This window comes from Gopherus flavomarginatus, chromosome 4 (assembly GCF_025201925.1).
Source record: "Gopherus flavomarginatus isolate rGopFla2 chromosome 4, rGopFla2.mat.asm, whole genome shotgun sequence".
Taxonomy (NCBI): domain Eukaryota; kingdom Metazoa; phylum Chordata; order Testudines; family Testudinidae; genus Gopherus; species Gopherus flavomarginatus.
Genome location: NC_066620.1, coordinates 108,123,060 through 108,141,004, shown reverse-complemented (window position 1 = coordinate 108,141,004; position 17,945 = coordinate 108,123,060). Strand labels below are relative to the sequence as shown.

General features: G+C 41.3%; 1 protein-coding gene across 3 annotated transcripts in view; it reads right to left on the bottom strand.

The window, feature by feature from the left end:
- Nucleotides 1-17,945, bottom strand: part of HIVEP2 (HIVEP zinc finger 2) — a 173,533-nt gene that overhangs the window by 97,984 nt on the left and 57,604 nt on the right. Inside the window, exon 1 of one of the 3 annotated variants that reach the window (XM_050949381.1) lies at nucleotides 14,234-14,292. The exons of the other annotated variants lie outside the window; for them this stretch is intronic. The gene's annotated coding sequence lies outside the window, so the exon portion shown is untranslated. Of the gene's footprint in view, nucleotides 1-14,233; nucleotides 14,293-17,945 lie in introns of those variants that run through there. 3 annotated transcript variants of the gene reach the window in all.

Sequence of the window (17,945 nt, the reverse complement as noted above, 5' to 3'; positions counted from 1 at the left end):
CTTTATACACTCAAAATGGGAGCAACAACGCAAGTTGAAAGGAATCACCTCCTCCAGGCAAACCAAAAACCAGACACCTGCAAACAAGTCCACTCACTAACGCCAGAGGCCATATTTTACTGTCATGTCACACTGGAGCTGCCATTTATTGAAGACTGAGAGCAAGGTATGCCCTTAAATGAAAGATGCATAAGACGAGGAAAGAAACGGAAATATATGAACCAGTTTACAAAGGCATGCAGAGGATAAGTAATCCAGTACAAAAGAAGGCAAACTGACAAAATAAATACATCGCTTTCAATTTGCAAGTGTCAGAACACAGCAGCACATTAACTGTGTTTAAGCACTGGGAGAGAGGGCTGGCTTCCCTGCTATGTTAAAATGGCATTCCCAGTTCATCCATTGCAAAGACGTAGTACAAATTACCTCAAGTTGTACCTTGATACATTTGTTGTTCTCTTCAGTTGTGAGGAGGGGGGAATACAGACTAACATTCATTGCTTTACAACCTCCCTTCACCACTGCTTGACACTTAGGCCATGGCTACACTGGCGCTTTACAGCGCTGCAACCTTCGCACTCAGGGGTGTGAAAAAACCACACCTCCTGAGTGCTGCAAGATACAGCGCTGTAAAGCCTCAGTGTAAACAGTGCCGCAGCGCTGGGAGCGCAGCTCCCAGTGCTGCAAGCTACACCCGTAGAGGATGTGGAGTACGTGCAGCGCTGGGAGAACTCTCTCCCAGTGCTGGCGCTGCGACCACACTTGCACTTCAAAGCACTGCCGCGCTTTGAAGTGCAAGTGTAGCCATACCCTTTGTTTTGTTTGCTTTAAAATAGCTGTGAGGAGCAGCGCTGCCCAGAGGATTCAGGGGGCTTAGGGCAAAGCAATTTCAGGGGCCTCTTCCATAAAAAAAATTCAATACTATAGAATACTATATTCCCATGGCAGCCTCTGCAGGGCCCGGGGCCTGAGGCAAATTGCCCCACTAGCCCCCCTTCCTGGCAGCCCTCGTGAGGAGAAGGTAAATTACACTTTTGAACAACTGCAATCCTAAAGCATTTGCGTGATGATAACCCATCACACACCGAAAGATGACATTTCTATAACTGGCATTTGCTGAATGTAACAGCAATCTCCACAAACACAACGGCCTTTTTATTGGCAACCTCTGTAATCATTTCACTCTTGTTTGCGTGGAATCTCCTTTCTCTCTTTAGAAGAAAGCAAATCTCCACTTACCGCAGACACAATAATGTAATATAATCCAGATTATGCTCCTAATGATTATTACTGTTAAAACAAACAATTAAGGATTTACCTTAAAAGCCAATATAAAAGTTTACAATTTCGTCTCTGGAACGTGTTACAGAAAAGAGCACAATTCTGACTTCAAAGTCAGTGTTTCAGTGCCTCTTTGATGTGCTTCAGAACAAAAGTTCAAGCTGCATCTCATTTCAGTTTGTCACGTTTTGTTTTTGTGTAAATCTGAAGAAAGAAATTGGAGAGAACAGCCAGGGCTGGCAGTGATTCTCCTGCCTTCTGCTTTTCTGTCTGTTGATGCTGACATGTGCAGTGCACTTCCTTCTGCCCCCTTCCCCCCCGCTTTTTTTTTAAAAAAGGTCAAAAAGGCATTCGGAAGTTGTATTCCCACCCACCCACCCACGGCTAGCTCCAGCATTTTTGCTGCCCCATGCAGTGGAAAAAAAAAAAAGCTGCAACCACTGCCGCTTCATTCTTTGGCCGCCTCGTTGCGTTGGCCGCCCCAAGCACCTGCTTGCTGTGCTAGTACCTGGAGCTGGCCCTGCACCCACCACCAAAGGCTAGGATCCCTGTGGTGCTGCCACGTTACTGTAATAGCCCACAAAGGGAAGGTTAAAATCTGTGCTCCTTTGGCAGGCACAATGAGCTCAAAGCAAGCAGTTCACCCTTAACATAAACCCTACTTAAACAACACAGTGCCCTCATTTTCCAAACAGATGTTAGGATTTCATGCCTAGTCTAGTGACTGGTTGGGAGGAATGCAGAACTCTTTTAACATACCTCTGATTTTCCATTCCTACTGTTTACACATCCCATTATCAATTTTTATAAAGGGGAAAAAGGAGATTCCTGAAAGAGACTGCAATTGTGAAACAAACTTTTGGTATCATTTAAACAGCTGATGCAGTAAATTTCTGGAGAAATTGTTAGAAGTCCATGGGGGAATATTGGCTGTAGTGATACAAAAGGAACAACTAGTTCAAAAACAAACTGTATTTTTTAACAGTGCATTTTAAAACAGGTTCATTATTCATTTTACTGTTAATACATGGTTTGGATTTGAACATGTGGTTCCAATAACACTTTCTTATAAGACTCATGTTATCAGTAAACTTGCAATTGAAAGCTAACACATTTATAAAAGTCAGACCAGAACAAACAAAATGAAGTTGCAAATCCCATGTGTCTGGGCATTTAAATTATAGTATGGTAGATATGACTATTAATTCCTGCCAAATCTAGATTGTAGCTTCAACAGAAACCAGAGCTTCTCAAGTTCAGTTCTCATGATCACCAGACTGTAATGTGTGGCTATTAATCAGGCCTCTTAGAAGAGGATATTGTATAACCATACCCTGCTATCAATTTTTGTGCAAGATTCCCATTATCTTCTTTGGGAAATTCACAAGTAGAACAATGGCTGGACTTGACCATAAACACAATCTATTTAAATTATTAGAAACCCCATCAAATTTGCAGTTTAAAAATTAAAATCCCTTTCAAGTGAAAATACAATTTTTAAGAGGAAGACAGGTGGGTCACGATGCAGAGGAAGGGGAAAGGGAATGAGTTTCTCTGGAAGTGAAAAAATACCTATTTTTGAAAGAGTGAGCACAGAATCATAGAAATTGGAAGGGAGACCACTTACTACTCATCTCCCAGCCAATATAGGAATATTCTTTATAGTATGCTTCCCAGTGCTTTGTCCAGATTATTTTTGAAGTACTCAAATGATAAAGCTTCTATGACTTGCTTTGGGAGGCTGCTCCGCTGTCCAACAGATTTCACCAGTAGGATTTTTTTCGAATATGGCAACTTTTAAAATTCCTTTTGCTCAGTTTCACCGCTTATAACACCTCCTTACACTCTCTGAAGATTACCACTCCCTCCTGGGTGTTCACAGCTTTGAAGTACTCACACAGAACGATATTTAATTTAAAACCAATCAAAGTGGAAAGATGTACCTTATAAAAAAGCTTAATTAAAAGGAGAACTCTGATCCTCTGATATAGGGCCAGGCTGTGTGCCTGTTGTAGTCAATGGCAAATCTCCAGTGGGAGCAGGACTGAGCACTTGATCAAGAGAGTGAAAACAGGCCAACTTTCCTATTTGAAAGAAAGGCGATCTTTAAATCAGCAATACAGTGGCTATATAAGTAGCTTTAATGATATAATGAGCTCTGGAAGATGGAAATCTACTAGAGAAGCAGCTCTATACATCAACCCCAGAAAAATGGATCCTTACTCATTTTACACCATTTCATTATACTAGTGTAATCTAATTCACGTCACTCTCTCCTCATGTTAGCCATGCAAATATTAAATATTTTTGCACCCCCTTGCAGCATAACTCCTCTTCTTTCTTATTTCCAATAAGAACTCCAACCGCAGTAAATGATTTTTTTGTCTTACTGAAACCTGAGGGCCTGACTCTCCACAACCTTACATCTTGCATAGTCATTCATATTCATGCAAAGCAAGCCTAAAACACAACCAAATCTGAATGGTATCATCGTCCTTCTGACGAGTACCAGATGTCAGGGCCTTGTGAGTTGGTTTCCAACTGGAGGCACAATATGTGATGTACAATCAACTTATTTTCTTAGCGAAGCTTATTTATCTATACTGAATACATTGGTCCCTGAAAGGAGGTGATCACAAACAAAAGCTTTCAGAAATCACAGCCTAAACTCCAAAGGCTGATTCCCAGAAAGTTACTCTGCACCAAAAATTGACTCGTTAGGGACATTAAGGCAAAGGCCAAACTCTCTTGCCGTTTGCAACAGCTTCCTACAACACACACACAAAAAGCTAACAACAATATAACAGCTCTTCACAAGCTACTAAAAAGACTTTGTAAGACTATGTGTAACAGCAGCATCTGGTGACTCTGGCAATAACATGATCATTTTACACCAACATGTCCCTGCGGCCTGGGCTGCTTCCCGCAGCTCCCATTGGCCAGGAACGGTGAACCACAGCCACTGGAAGCTGCAGTTGGCCATGCATGTAAACAAACTGTCTCACGGCCTGCCAGCAGATTGCCCTGATGGGCTGCGTCCAGCCTGCAGGTTGCTCACCACTGGCCTAGAGAGTGAGAATGAGAATGACTCTGTAGTCCAGTTGTTTGAGATCTTGGGTTCAGTCCCCCTGCTCGAATCACTCCATTATTTATCCAGAGTGTAACAGTTTCAACAGGAGACACCGAGGGAGCCCAACATCAGAATATCCCATTGCTCAATGGTTAGAGCACTCTCCTGAGAGGTGGGAGAACCTTGTTCAAATCCTCTCTTCCCCCCCGACAGAGAAGTGTGGCCTCAGCTGGAATACGGTATCCAATTCTGGCTGCCATGCTTTAGGAAAGATGTGGATAAATTGAAGAGAGTCCAGAGGAAAGCAAGAAAAATGATAGAAGGTTTAGAAAACCTGATCTATGAGTAAAGGTTAAAAAAACTGGGCATGTTTAGACTTGAGAAAAGAAGACTGAGGGGAGACCTGATAGTCTTCAAATATGTTACGAGCTGTTACAAACAGGATGGTGATAAATTGTTCTCTCTGTCCACGGAAGGATGGACAAGAAGTAACAGGCTTAACCTACAGCAAGAGAGATTTAGATTAGATTTTAGGAAAAAAATTCTAATTTTAAGTAGGGCCCTACCAAATTCTTGGTCCATTTTAGTCAATTTCATGATCATATGATTTTGAAAATGGTAAATTTCTTGATTTCAGCTATTTAAATCTGAAATTTCACGGAGTTGTAATTCTAGGGGTCCTAACCCAAAAAGGAGTTTTGGCGGTTCACAAGGTTATTGTAGGATGGGTTGCAGTACTGCTACCATTACTGGCTTCAGAGCTGGGCAGCTGGACAGCGGCGGCTGCTGGCCAGGAGCCCAGCTCTGAAGGCAGAGCCGCCGCCAGCAGCAGTGCAAAAGTAAAGATGGCATGGTATGGTATAGCCACTCTTACTTCTGAGCTGCTGCCTGCAGATGGGGATGCTCAGTCAGCAGCTGCTACTCTCTGCCTGCCTAGCTCAGAAGGCAGCAGCGCAGAAGTAAGGGCGGCATGGAGATTTTTTTCCCATGGAATAGCCACTCTTACTTCTGTGTTGCTGCTGGCTGGGCGCCCGGCCAAGAGCCGCCACTCTCCAGCTACCCAGCTCTGAAGGCAGTACAAAAGTAAGGGTGCCAATACTGTAACTCACTCGAAAATAACCTTGCGACCCCTCCTGCAACTCCCTTTTGGGTCAGGACCAATTTGAGAAATGCTGGTCACCCCCATGAAATCTGTATAATATAGGGTAAAAGCACACAGAAAACCATATTTTACAGGGGGAGACAAGATTTCATTGTCCGTGACACATTTTTCATGGCTGTGATTTTGGTAGGGCCCTAATTATATGCATTTAATTTCAGTGTTACCTGGGACTCATTGTACTATGACTCCATATGCAGAACGACTGCTCTAGTGTATGATATTTGTTGGGAATTATATCACAGTGACAACTAATCAATATATATTGTTTCAACAAGCACCCTGGGTGCCTCAGTCCTCTCAGGGGTAAAGAGGATACACAGGGCACACACTGCACACAATACAAAGAATTCCAGAGGTAACAAAAGATCCATCCTGCCTGAGGCCCTCCTTGCCCCACTGCCTTCAGTGAAGAGGGCCTGTTTGGAGGAGACATCGCTGTCTACTAATCAATGAAAACATTCATTCAAGTCAAGATATGCTGTTGACATGAGTCAACTGCATAGCTTAAGGGCATTCTGAAGCATGAGGCTAAGTAGCGACTTAACCACTTCTAGGAATGCAAAAGCTTATGATCGTGTTCGTTCGTAACTATCTTATTAAAATCACAGTTAAGCACTAGAATAGGTTACCTATAGCTGTGATGGAATCCCTGTCACTGGACATTTTTAAGAACAGGTTAGACAAACACATATAAGGGATGCTACAGGTTTACTTGGTCCTGCCTCAGAAGCAGGGGTCGGAGGGTGGGGTGGACCAGATGATCCCTCGAGCCTCAGGTTCCTTCCAGTCTTCCATTTCCATGATTCTGGGAAGGCTAAAACTCCAATCCTGAAAGGTGATCCATGCAGATAGACCCCTTGAATCTTCAGGTAACTCTGCTAAAAACACTGAGTCTTCATGTTCTGTTTTCCAGAGCGGGTCAGCTTCCATGACCAGGGCTCAAGATGCACTGATTATGTTACCAGAAAGCTTTCAAGTACCATAAAGGAAACATAGGTGGGAAAATTCAATACACTTTTTAAACACTTCGTTTTGCACTGTATTTTGAGGTGTGTGGGGGGGAAATAACAGATTCTTAATATACATTTTGATGTTCTTATTAAGTTTAGCAAAAAGGGAGGAAAAAACGACCAAAAGCAGTACAGTAAAGAAGTATCATTACAAAAATAAGGAATTGGAAAAAGGAATGATTCAGTACTGTATTTTTTTCCACTAAACAAAAATGGAGATTTCCGCCTCCTTTTATCATTTATATGCAGGTGTATAATAAAGCTTGGATGAACAGGCTCACAGAAAGTTTCCTTGACATTTGGGGCCTGATCCTGCAGCCCTCACTTATCTGTGCAGTCGTTCCTACTGCAAGAGATCACATAGACTTTCATAAGACAACCTGAGTGGGTAGGAGTTACAGGATTGGATTGCCAAAGACTTAAATAACAGATACATAGAATCATAGAAATGTAGGCTGGAAGGGACCTTCAGAGGTCAAGTCCTGCCCCCTGTGCTAAGGCAGGACCAAGTAAACCTAGATCATCCCTGAGAGGAGTTGTCCAACCTGTTCTTAAAAAACTCCAGTGATGGGGATTCCACAACCTTGCTTGGAAGCCCATTCCAGAGCTTAACTACCCTTATAATTTTGAAACTTATCCAAAACAATTTTAGAATTCAGCACCTGATATTATTAACCTGTCATATTCAGCTTTCTGTTTTCCGTCCCAAAGGATAGCAGCTACAGCTGTGTGCATAGAAGGAGCCAGTTATACATTAAAGCACAAAACCAGTTTGCTTATAATATTATTACAAGATACAATGGTCACCCTAAAGCAGTGTTTCTCAACCTTTTTGATACCAAGGACCTGTTTGCTGCCTTCCTAAATTGCATCAGTGACATCTCAGGGACTGGGGCTGATTCACTGAGAAACACTGCCCTAAAGCACCTGTCAATTCTGCCTTAGCTCATTAGATAGTTACCTCAGTGTCCACAGTATTCCCTATAGGGAATATGCAAAATAATGTAAATATTAAGATGAAATATGTAGCAAGGCATTTTCTAAAATGACCGGTAAGATTTTAAGCATCACCACTGAACACAGAGAGGTTCTCCCAAGGAGACAAGGTTTTCACCACCAAGATCCTAATCCTACAATGAACTGTGTGCAAGTGGACCTCCTTATCCACACTGAGTCCATTGCAATCAGTGGGCACAAGGATCCATCTGCAATAAGTTTATTGCAAGATCAAGGCCTAAATTAGTATTCATCCCTAGAATGACATCCTGTAACAAGACATAGGGAGTTACACTTATATATTACATGTCAAAATGGACTCCAACCTTTATTCTTACACGTAGCTCTGCAGTGAGAAACAGGAACCCATAAACAATTTGCTAACATTTATTTTCTGCAAAACTTACAATCCTTGTCAAAATATTTTTGAATGTCTATATAATTCTTCTGGATTGTGATACTGAGCTTTTGCAAAAATACCATAAAATATTATAACAATCCATGTGGGGGCACAAGAGGGGGAAAGAATTTTCATTAACTGTGTGACTTTCCCACAGATATTAAAGTGAAGCTGGTTAGTAAAGATTCTTGTCAAGTTTCAGTAAATAATCACCAAAAAGTAGCATTCACAAACATTCTAAGTGTATCATCCCAGGAGAGTTCAGTGAATTCTACTGCAAATGACTCAAAGACTCATCAAGCTTTTTGTGCTTAACAGTTTATAGATTCTGAATTACATAACTAGCTTGTCATGAGTCATAAAATCCCATTGAAGTGACTGTAAAATTGCCACTTCACTTGCTGGTAATTCTAATGAATGACTCTCCTAACCAATACCCAACTAATATGAAAGCAGATTTAGAGACACTGGCCATGTCATTACATGCATCTATTTGTGTTGAGTGTTCAGGTGCAATATACATGGCCTGCTTCATCACAGAGTGAGGGCACCTATGTTGCAACAACATGTTCAGTTCTAGCTTTAGCATAACTAATTAGTCAAATAATCATTGGGACTGTTAATTAACTAGCACAGGAATTCTAGTTTCACTGACCAATCACTGGTGTGCTAAATTAGAAAGAAAAGATTTGCAGGAGAATGTTTTATCAACCAGGCAAGGTACAAACAAACTTTTACAGGACTTTATTTTTAAAGTGGAAAGCTCTTTACCAAGCTGCTGCTGTAACTCTCACTCTGCCTCCTCAACTCCTCCCACCTCCTTCCTGTTTCCTGTCCTTTCAGACTCCCAACAGCCAGTGCTCCCAGTTCTAATAATTACAAGCAACATCTAAACACCACATTCCCTTTTCTCTTAAGAAACTCTCCCAATTACAATAAACGTTGTTCTAACCACAGGAACAAATAGGAAACAAGATGCTATACTATTGGCAAAAATATTACACTGAAAACACTGTAGATACTTCATAACATAGTCTCTAGTCCAGACAGATGGTCATCTGGGTCTGACAGGCCGTCTCTCAAGCCCCGGTTCCAATGTGATGTCATGTTGTGTTGATACTACGGTGAAGTCATCCAATGCAGACTGGGTGTTGGCATAATCTCTTCTTGGTGCACAGGCAGGTGCAAGATAAGAAGCATTTCATACCCGCCCATCAGAAAGTCGATAGATGTAAGGTCCCTTCTTCTCTATGATTTTAAGAGGAGCTGTGAATTTATGGTCCCCTTTGCGTAAAATTCCAGGTTTTCATATTCTAACGAAGGAATCACATTCAAACTTTGGTTCCTTAGCACCCCGTCACTTGTCTGTGAAAGCCTTATACTTTGCTTGGTTCTGTTCAATTGTTTTTCTCACATCATCCTCGGTTGAGGCATCAGGTCATGCCTTTAACAATCCAGTAATGTTCAGTTTAGTATTCACTTGTTTCCCATGTAGTAACTCTGCAGGTGATCTTTGCGTTGTGGCATATTATATAGCCCAGTATGCGTGCAAGAAATCAGTAGTGAAGGGCATCCACAATCGCCCTTCCAGTTTAGCCGTTTGCAAACTCTCTTTCAAACTTCTGTTAAACCATTCAACTTCCCCACTGGCTTGAGGGTAAGATAAGGATGAACTTCTGTGTAAAATGTTCCTCTCTGCTAGAAAAATTTCAAACTTCAGGGAAGTAAATTGACTACCTTTATCCGAAACCAGTTCTTTGGGGTTACCTTCCTTGCTAAAAACTGAAGAGAGGAACTTAATTACTGCAGCAGAAGAGATTTGCGATTTACTGAAATAGTCTATTAAAGTGATGGCATAACGACAGTCAACTGGAGCAGTATCAAAGGATCCTACAATGTCAATCACCACTTTTTCCAATGCAAATTCAGGAAGAAGAACAGGCTGTAATGGAGGGGTACATGTTACTGCTGTCTTATCATGCATTTGGCAAATGACACAGGATTTTATGGGTGCTTCAGTTTGAGAGTCCATCCCTGGCCACCAATACAGATCCCATAGCTGTTGTTTGGTTCTGACAATTCCTTGATGAGTATCGTGTGCCAGGTGTATGAGTTTTGACTGTAATTCTTCTGGCACAAGTAACCAGTGTGTATCTCGTAGTACACAGCCATCGAGCAAAGAAAGTTCATCCCGAACTCTAAAATAGGGCAGCAAAACTGGGTCAAGGTTTTTAGGGTTACTGGGCCATCTCTTTGTCAGAAATTCTCGTAGTTTTTGTTGAACTGGACATGCTGAACAAGCAGCTTGAAATTGTTCTCTTGTAACTGCAGTAAGAGTGTCTGTAATAAGCACAACTATTACATCCTCATCCTCCAGAGGACCATCTGGTAAAGGCAAAGGCAGGCGAGAAAGGCAATCAGCTACCACATTTTTGTTTCCAGGCTTATTGTCCAGTTCATAATTGAAAGAGTAGTCTTGCAGATCATCTAGCAATATGACATCCTGCCCTTCCCAGTCCTTTCATGGTGAGCAACGTCATCAAAGGGCTGTGCGCAACTTGAATGTGCAGCCCCACAGGTAAGTTCTCCATTTTTCAGTAGCCCAAACACAAGCAAGTGCTTCTTTTTCGACTGCAGAATATTTTCTCTCAGCATTACTTAGTGTCCTTGAAGCAAATGCCACAGACCTCTCTGCATTGTCCTCATGAAGCTGTGTGAGGACAGACCCAAGTCCATAATCAGAAGCATCAGTAGTTACAATTGTGGACAATGCAGGACTGAATAGTGCAAGTACTGGACTATGTACAATCAAGTCTTTCACAGTTTCAAAACTAGACTGTGAATCCATTGTCCACACTAAGGTTGAACTTCTCTGTAGTAATTCTCGTAACGGTTCAATGACAGAAGCATAATTGGGAATGAATTTTGCATACCAGGAGGTAAGACCTGAGAAGGAACGTAAAGTCTGCAAATCTGTTGCAGAAGGAGCATTTGAAATTGCCAGGAAATGATCTGGACCAGATTTTAGTCCAGCCTGTGAAACTGTATGCCCCAGAAAGGAGAGTTCAGTTTGTCTAAATTTGCATTTGGACCTATTGAACTTGAGGCCTGCTTTTCTGATGCAGTTTAGTACAGACTGCAGGTTATTGTCATGCTCCTCAGTAGTATTTCCAAACACGATAATATCATCCAAATAGCCCTGAACTCCATGTTGAGTCTTCAGAATCAATGACATCATTTTTTGGAAGGCACTTGGGTCTGATGCGAGACCATATGGAACATGTTTAAAACGAAATAGTCCCTCGTGTGTAATAAATGCTGTGAGGTCTCTGCTGTCTTCATGCAACATAACCTGGTGGTATGCGCTCTGCAAATCAAAAGTAGAAAACATCTTTCCTCCAAGGAGGTCTGCAAATACTTCTTCTATGTGAGGAAGAGGATGGCTGTCAATCACAATAGCTTTATTTGGCTCCCTTAAGTCCACACAAAGGCAAATGCCTCCACCCTTCTTCTGCGTCACTACTATAGGCGTTAATCTCTTCAATAATGTCCTTTTGAACAAGTTTTCTAAGTTCCTCCGAAACAGCTTCCCTGACTGAAAATGGTAAGCACCGTAATTTCTGTCATACAGGCATCACATTATTCTGCATTTTAACTTTATGCAGTAACCCATAAGCACAGCCGAGTTTCTCCTCCACCTGGTGTTGGGTCCCAGCTGAAACTGATATATGTACTGCAAGAGTGCTTTGCTGAGGAAGATCCATTCGTCCATTAACTACTCTGAGATTTAAAGCGGCCAATAAATCTCTGCCACGGATAGGAGTGCCTTTGTGGACAATGTAGAACTCTGCAGTTACACAGCAATCACCAAAAATAACTATTGCTGGCAGGCAGCCATGTACTGGAATATGGTTTTTCAAATAGCACACCAACTGAAGTTTGGGTTCAGTAAGAGGCACATCTTTAAAGTAATGCAAATAGATGGAATCAGGTAGTATAGATACTGCTGAGCCAGTGTCCAACATTAGCTGAATCAAGTGTGATTTGCCTGAGGGTATTGCGGAAATGTTTACAGTGCACGTTATCTGTTCTGAAATATGTGCAGTAGTGGTTTTGTCCACGCTCAGCACAGTAACATCTGGTACTGTAACTGCATGAACCTGTTGATTGAACTGGCTACTGCAACATACTTTAGGAAAATGTCCAATCTTTTTGCAATGATTGCACTGCGCTACTTTTGCTGGACATCCTGTGTAGCTTGCAAGGTGTTGTGAAGATCCACAGCGAAAGCATGCTTTTACTGTATTTTGCATTTGCTGATTCAGTAGCTTTTCATTAGTTTTCCGCCTGCAATTGTCTGTCTGCAGCGATAGTGAACTTTTCTGCAAAGGAGTCACAGCCTGGACTGTGCCTCCTGTATCCCTGCTCATTATTTTGGCTTCAGCTGTAGCTGACTCAATCTGAGTAGCAATGGTTATTGCTTTTTCTAGTGTAAGTTGTGATTCTGGAAGTAAGTGTTCTCTTACATAAAGCATGGTTGTTTTCTCAATGAGCTGATCTCTAATCATCTCATCTGCCATATTCCCAAAGTCACAAGTTACAATCAGACTGCTCAGGGAAGCAATGTACTGCATTACAGTCTCCCTTGGTTTCTGCTCATGCTGGCGAAATCCGTAGTGATTAGCTACTACATTCATTTTTGGCACAAAAAAGTTCTTTAATGCAGCGAGTGCAGTCTCATATTTATCATCTGCAAGGGGAAAAGTGTAAAATATTCACTGCCCTTCTGCTCCAAGGCAGTGGATTAGCAGAGCATGCTTTCTTACTTCAGAAATCTCTGTAGCACTGACTGCAAGCAGATAAGTCTCAAACATATGGATCCAGGCAGTAAAAGCAATTGGAGGCTCACCTGGGCTTTGCAGAAAGGGTGCAGGTGGGTTCAGAGGCAGAAGATCCATCCTCGTCGCCAAAAATGTTGTATCAACCAGGCAAATTACTAACAAACTTTAACAGGACTTTATTTTTAAAGTGGAAAGCTCTTTACCAAGCTGTTGCTGCACCCTCTGTAACTCTCACTCTGCCTCCTCAACTCCTCCCCACTCCTTCCTATTTCCTGTCCTTTCAGATTCCCAACAGCCAGTGCTCCCAGTTCTAATAATTACAAGCAACATCTAAACACCACAAAGAAATAAAAATCAAGATCACATTTTTCCTCTGAAAGCTTAAAAGTCTTAAAATCCTGCCCAGAAATCATGTGGCTGTTAGCTGAGAATGCTGAAAAACAAACAGCACCAAAATGAATAGGGGCAGACCATGCATAGGGGCTACATGGCAGCAAGAACAATCCCCCACAAGGAATTCAGAGCCAGCTACCTACTGTCCCTTATATCATATAGTTTGATAAACAAAGATGATTTTAATCAACGAGCTGCACAGTTCTTTATATTGCATCCACTCTATGTTTCTGTGCACCCCACTGTCATGCCTTGAAAAGTCTGACTGTCAGCAAAAGGGTTTGCCAGGTCTCTGAGCCAGCCTTCGGGAGGAGCTGAATATTGTATCTGCTGGTCACATCTGTGCCAAAAGGAGTAAGCACAAAAGAAGAAAGGGAAAGTATCTCACTATCTAGAGCTGGCTCGAGCTGTTAAATTATCACAGAATGATGCTGACACAATCTCACAACTACACTGCAGCCTCATTTACACATGTCAGAGACAGAGGAGGTGGGAAAGGTACAGTGAAAGAAAATAAGGGAGATAAATCATCACATGCATTCATCATACTCATTTCTATAACAGAAAGTATTTAAGATCAGGAAATGAACTGCTACCACAATCTCAGTGGGTCACTGTGGAAAGTGCAACATAACCTTTAAAGCACCTAACCTACTGCACCTTTAGATTTAGTCCAGATAACTTCTAGATTAAATTTACCGATTAATCCATCCCCTATTCCCAACTATTAAAAAAGAAAAAAATCTACTTCAAATTCCACAGCATTTCCCTTGGTACAGCTGCAAACAGCATGTGCCCCTGGGATAAAACCAGACTGACAAACTGCCCTAAAGATCAGCTAATTAAACACATTTAAATTATGCTTCTACAGTCAGGCATACATCACTAGAAAGCCATGCAGAGTTATTCAGTGCATCATGTTTGACAATTCTCCAGCACAGCTACTTTCTTTGGGTGTGGGAAGCATACCGTTCCACTAACAGCAAAGCAATAGAGCTGGATTTACCGCCTTTCAGATAAGGAACCTCCTCCTCCCCCCCTTTAGCTCCCCTCTTGTAGTGAATAATATCTCAGTACTACCTCTGTTTATCAGCACTGCAATTCCGTATCTTCAGTCATTCAAAGAATTTAACAGCCTGGAAATTCCTGTTGTCCATTATTTGAGGTCACAGATAAAAGCTAAACAGCGACCGTGATTCCCATCAATCATAACTCACTCACTGATAGAATGTATGGTAGGAGACCTACTGATGTAAGCTAGTCACCAGAGAAAATACCCACTGATGACGCATATCCAGGCATAAAAATAGTTACAGGGCCCCCAAAGGGATTATTCAACAGCCTACATTTAGATATTCTTACAAGAGACCTGAAGTCAATTTGCTGGTATTAGATGGCTGGGGAATGTTGAAGTTTAAACTTCCTCAGCAGCCATAACCACAAATAGATGGTTTAAATAAACTACTGCAATTACAAGCTGTTCTGTAAATTTTAACACTGCAATACAAGGATTAAGCCTAAAGAGAAGCACTGACTACAAAATGCTATATATACAGTCTTTATCTTTCACTTGGCATCTTTTAATTTACCAACTCTTTTAGCATATTAGTGGGGGATAAAGTAAACAATTTCAATTAATCCAGAGATACTCAAATGAAGCATCTCACCCTAACATACCTGCATGCAATGTTTGTCTGAAATAAAATATCAACCCAAAAAAATTGATGTGATTTTTTTTGTCTGTTCCATGGGCATTATTTCTTGGGACAGTTCACAGCTATCTTGGCCATAATCTTTGTATGATACTTTGTGCTGCATCTTCTGCCTTTCTTGTATCATTTGGCCGTCATTCATTCAAAAAGAACTGCAGTGCAAATCTTTCAACTCAGAATCCAAAACACTGTCAAGATACTTTACTGCCCATATCAAACAATTACTAGGTATTTTGACATTAATATCTAGAACAAAACAGTGATGTTCTACATTAAATAATCAGTTATTATGGATAATCTCTTATTCCTTACTATTAATTCTATATGATCTCAATTATAATGGCATTTACTAAGATATCAATGAGCCGGTCAAAACTCTTGACAGCAATTATGTTAGCGGTTGTGCTGCAACTTCTCACCAAATTAAAAAACTCTGGATAACATTTTCAAAAATCCTAACGTAACTGAGGCTCCTAAGTCTCATTTTCAAAAGTGTATTGGGCACTTAGGATCCAAAATCATATTGACTTTCAATGAGATTTAGGCTGCTAAGAGCCTAAATCACCTCTTTTGAAAATGGTACTTACATAGTTTGGAAAATGTTACCCTTTATTTTCCCTAGCCAAACACGAAGGGATTCATACGCCTCTCCTTGGCAATCATGAAAACAATAACGGACATTTTTGTCCCAGGCAGCTAAGTTCTACTTCACTTTCTTCAACTATGATAACACTGCTATAAACAAAAATGCAAATTATTTTTAGTACAACAATTTCACAAAGCATGCACATTTTTTCCTGTGCCCACAGGCTAGCAGTTTGCTTGGCCTAGTTTAACAACCCTAAGTAGAAGTGTTCATCGGTGCCCTCTAGTTTGGCAGTTCTCAAGCAGGGGTCTGAGGCTCCCAGGGGGCCGCACACAGATTTCAAGGGGTCCGTCATGCAGGGACAGCATTAGACTCACTGGGGCCCAGGGCATAAAGCCTAAGCCCCACCATCCAGGGCTGAAGCCAAAGCCTAAGCAATTAAGCTTTGTGGGGTCCCCTGTGGTGTAGTGGTCCTGGGCAACTGTTTGCTTACTTCCTAATGCTGGCCCTGACTTTGATATGCAGAAAAACAGTTGTGGCACAGGTGGGCTCTGGTGTTTTTATAGCATGTTGGGGGGAGCTGAGAAAGAAAAAGGTTGAGAACCCCTGCTCTAGATGATTATCCCAAGTTGCTGAAAGGAGCCTTGTTTTGTTCTCTCCGTCTGTCACCTACTAGCCCCCTGCCTTTTCCCTGAGTGCCCACTCAGTTTCTCAGCAAGACTAAAACAATGTATTTCCTACAGAAAATGTGGGAGACAGAACCGTCCAATCCTGTAGTGCACTCTATTGTAGGAGCTCTCACAAAAACAAGTGTCGTGAAAAATAGCAAAGGTGTAAATGTGTAAGATACCACGTCACTGAAGATCTGTGAAACATCCTTTATAGCAAGTTTGCTAATTCAAGAGGCAATCACAACCTGCAATATTTCACATGAAATGCACAAAGTCTCTCACCAATAAGAAGTGGGTATTTAATTCTCTCTTTTTGTCAGGAAACTTTAAATAACTCAAAGGCATATCAGACACCCATCTATGATTTTTTGTCACATTTTTTAAATGAACATAATAATTTGTCATGGATTATCCTAACTCTGCAAAAAATTTAAGAACCCAACCCTGCTCCCCCTGAAGTTAACAAGAGTTTTGCCTCTTTTCTTTGATGGGAGAAAGATTGGGACTCATATATATTGCACTTTAGGGAGGAAACATTCTTTCTGACCCCACGTACCATAACTCTATCCTCTTCTAACTCAAGTCCCTCCTTGAAGGTTTAGCATTTAGAGTCAAGGCATGGACATTATTTTTCTATATGGCCACATAATCAGATTGTTATCTTTGCCCCAGTGTATTCCACTCCTGGAGCACTATTTTTGTTGTATCCTTCTGCAATTCTTTTCTTTACTTTGACTGTAAATGCTCTGAGGCAGGGATCATCAGCCACATCTTGGTCCCCGTTCTGGTCTAACAGAGAAAGGCAGGTGAAAAACTGGCTAAACTGGCCATCTGGGTATTCCTCCCGCATAGGGAAATCCCAAACTCAGGAGGAGGAGATCTTACATAACTCTCTGCCGACCCCACTTCTGGCCCTGGTATAAGGTAATGTGTCAGGGCATGGGTGTGTATAAGGGATATGGCTGGAGCCCAGAAGGCAAACACCAACGCCTATCCCCCAATATTTATCATTTTTAAAAATTCATTATTTTTCAGACAATGATGATTTTTGATGTCCTGACTCATGATTTTTTTAATGCTTGCTTTTTGGCAACACTGCATCTGAGAAAAAGAATGCTTCAGCATGCAGTTTGGCAACAGTTTTAATACCACATTCATTCAGATGACTGGGGAACACAAAGTTAGTCCTGGAATATCCAGCTGCACTGAGAAAGTTAATTTCCTACATGCACATAGTCTGTCCTGAAATACAGAAGGGTCAATCACACTGCCATGTCATTTAGGAAAGATTCTGGTGGTGTGTTTGGCCAGCATCTGATAACTGCATTGTTAAACAACTAAAATCACCTTTACCTAGGCAACCACATGATACCACAGTATTTATTCCAAGCAGAGAGGGCGAAACTATTTTTACATTCCAGAGACAACAAAAATCTTATTACACAAATGGACACAGTCAAGATAAAAGCTGAATATTAACCAAAACTCTTCATTTGTGTTACTAAAGACACCACAGATTGTTCAAATAAAGAATAATTAAAATATTTTATTTCTGACATTGCACTCAGTTTAGAAAGTGAAACTTTTGGCCAGTTTCACTTTGTTATAGCCAGTTTTAGTTTTCAGTTCTCATACACTAAAACAGTGGTTTTCAATCTGTGGTCCACGGACCCCTGGGTGTCTGCAGAGTACGTCACACATTTCAAAAGGGGTCTGCACTTCCATTTGAAATTTTTTAGGGATCCACACATGGAAAAAAAGGTTGAAAACCACTGTGCTTAGAACTTGCACAATGCTAGTGTGTGAGAGTTTCTAACACGTCA